Source organism: Triturus cristatus, chromosome 4_1 (genome assembly GCF_964204655.1).
Source record: "Triturus cristatus chromosome 4_1, aTriCri1.1, whole genome shotgun sequence".
NCBI classification, from domain to species: Eukaryota; Metazoa; Chordata; class Amphibia; order Caudata; family Salamandridae; genus Triturus; species Triturus cristatus.
In genome coordinates, this window is record NC_140585.1 from 73088928 (window position 1) to 73092241 (window position 3314).

Consider the following 3314-nt stretch of genomic DNA (forward strand, 5'->3'; position numbering starts at 1 on the left):
ACATATAATGAAGGTGACACAGTACCAATCGCATACAAATCACATTTGTACACTTCGGCCGAAATTCGGTTTTCAACTGTCGAGAAAGTTTTGACAGCTGTGCAAATGGCGGTCCTGAAGGAACGCACCCTAGCACAGGGAAAAGGCATTTTGGTGGTAATACCATACCCTGCCTTAGAAGCAGTTACGAAGGCAAGTGTGCCAAACTCAAAAACTTTACATCCCAGTTGGATACAATGGGCTACTTCTTTGACGTCCCTGGATGTCACTTTTAACTTTGATGCCTCTCTTAGGACACAGGAGTTTTTGCAGTACGAACATCTTCATCCACCTCCTTTTTCTTTACCTCATTTGGAAGACTACGCGTGTATTATCTACACCGATGGTTTGGCGCAACCGGCCACGGATTCTAAACATGCTTACTCAGCAGCTTGTGCTATTGTTGCAGGTACAATGGTGAATGGTGAGTTCAAGTCTTCCATAGTGCACACTCAGGTGCTGGGAGACTGTACTACAGAATTGGCTGAGCTGCGTGCCTTAGTTCTTGCTCTCGAGTTTGCTGATCAAAACGTTTCAACTCTTTTTGTCTGCGATTCTTATTACTGTGTTCAGTCTTTCAATGACATCTTATTCTTCTGGTCTCAAAATGATTATTGAGATTCTAAAGGCAGCACAATTAAGCATAAAATGCTTTGGGCTCGAGTAGCAAATCTTAAACACCATTTGTCACTCACACATGTTATACATACTCTTGGCCATCAGCGTGTCGGGGCACACGCGGTTGGGAATAGTTTGTTTGAGGAAGCAGCCAAATCTGCAGTAGCCACGTAGCAGCTGTTACTAGATCCATGACGAAGATTGATAATGAAATTTTGGCAGCGATAGCTGCAACAAAGGAAGGCCTTAATTACCTGCAGGGTTTCCCTTCGAAATATTCTTATAAGTTAACTCCTGAACAAGTTCTTTTTGCTAGAATACCAGATGTTGGAGATCGGCTGATTCCCAACGCGGACCGCAGACACACTTTAATCAAAGCCGCACACGGAGGCATGGCTTCGGCACATGCTGGAGTATCTGCAACAGTTTGTATTTTGCAGCAACGGTACTGGTGGCGTGGTTTATATAAACAGACCCGCAATTATGTGCTTTCTTGTGACATCTGTCTGCAAATCAAGCCTTCCGTAGTAACACGTCCACCACAAAGACCACTTAGCATTGCTAATCGGCCTTTTGCTTGTGTGTATCTTGATCACTGCGGTCCTTTTTCTTCAGATACTGCATATAAATATATTTTAGTTGCAATGGATTTGTGCACCAGATTCCTTTGGGTGAGGCCACAATGCAGTGCTGACGCTCGAACTGTCATCAGGGATTTGCGTGTCTTTGTAGGGATTTTTGCCTGTCGCACCTTTCATTCCGATCAAGATCCAGCGTTCGCCTCTAAGGCGTACAAGGATGCTATGAGGTCTTTGGGGGAGCTGGTGCAATTTTCGTCTCCATACAGGCAACTCAATTGTGGAGCGAATGAACCGTGACTTAAGCAATCCTTGACAGCTAGAATCTTAAGTACTGGCAGGAACTGCTTAGCCCATTTGTATGGCGTCCAACGTGCACTTAATAATCTCCCTAGAAGACCTCTGGGTGGGCAGACACTTATGAAATGCTCTTTGGCATCAGAATGTTTGTGCCAGACCTTGATGGTCTAGACGTTGCGGCAGCTGCCGCAAACTTTGACGTAGATAATAATTCTGCTATGTTACAGAACCTACAAGAGACCCATGCCAGCCTTGCTACTGAACATTTGTCCTCAGCAACTGATGCTGCACTCCTGAATCCCGTGGTCGGCTGCCTTCCTAATGTTTGAGATCTGGTCAGAGAAAAGGTGGAGAACAAAGAAAAATTTGGTCCCTCTTATCGTGCACCGGTTCCAGTGCTTGGCCTGAAGGGTACTCGAACTGTAATTTTACCTCCTCTTCCAGGTCGCAAAGACAACAGATACATCTCAGTAGACAATGTCAAGTTACAACATCTGGCCGATTCTGAATAGTGTGACACCTGCTGCTTGGTGTCCAACAATTTCAGGAACTCGAAGAGAATATAACATCTTCCCACTTGCCAAACGACGCTGTCAACGAGATGGCCACTGTTGTTGATCGTTCTACTGTTCCTCCTGTTTTCTTTGTCAACGCAGATGCTGAATACACATATCCAACAAGTGACTCTTTGCAGGATTTGCCGGATACTTCTTTGCACCATGGCAGATTTTAATTTGACTCACCTCCTCAGGGGACCTGACAAAATTCTCAATGTTTTTAAGCTGGTTTAAACAGACCTATTTGATTCCTCCATGGACATACATCTGGTTGATACTGGTTTTGATTTTTCTTTTTATGTTGTTTAACAGTATTTTTTCTACTCATCAATGGTCACTACTTGCCTGAACGCTCTGCTGCGAACTTTGTCGATGGTATTTTGGCCCCCCATTCATCTTCACACACCATGAAGCGTGACCAGACTCTTGTTAACATTTCAGCGTTCCCAGTTTTGGATGGTATCGTTTGGGATAAAGTGGATTTCCAAGTGCACGGTCTGACAGAGCTGATTAACGTACCGTACATTTTTAGAGTCTCTATGGGCGATGTGGTTATACAAGACATTTGTTCTGATGATTGGGATGTGCATGCTATTCAAGCTTTGTTTTCAGATTTAAAAATTATGCTGCTTTTGATGCTGAAGACTTGTATATGAATTCTGCAAATTATGCTGACCTCTTCTGTTATCAACATTATGGGCATAATTTCATACACAAGACTAATACATTACGACCAGTCGTAAATTACACTCAGTGGGAGCATTGCCCTACTCCATTAAAAGGCAGCTCGAAAACTCTAAAGAAAAAATGTACATACTTTACAGATTTTGATAAATCAAATCCTGAATCATACTATTTCAAATTAAATGGTCCCTCCTCTCAGAAACAGTAAATTAATATATTATTCTTCCTTCCGCCATGGTCTGTCCATAAAAGGTTATGATCATTGGAAGGAAACCATTCATCTAAAATCAATTTGGGGTTCTAAAGACTGGCAGGTGCGATGCTCCGAAGCCCTACATCGTGCGTGCCTCATCCCCACTCAAATATTATTTTTAAATAATACAGTATACCAGACCACATGCTTTGGTTTGGCGACTGCTAGGAAATTGAACACTCCAACCATTCCAACATTAGCTGAATATAATGATTGGAGCGCAAACACAAATTATACCATTGAAGATTTACAGTGTTTTTTGCAAAATAATTTTTTTAATGAATC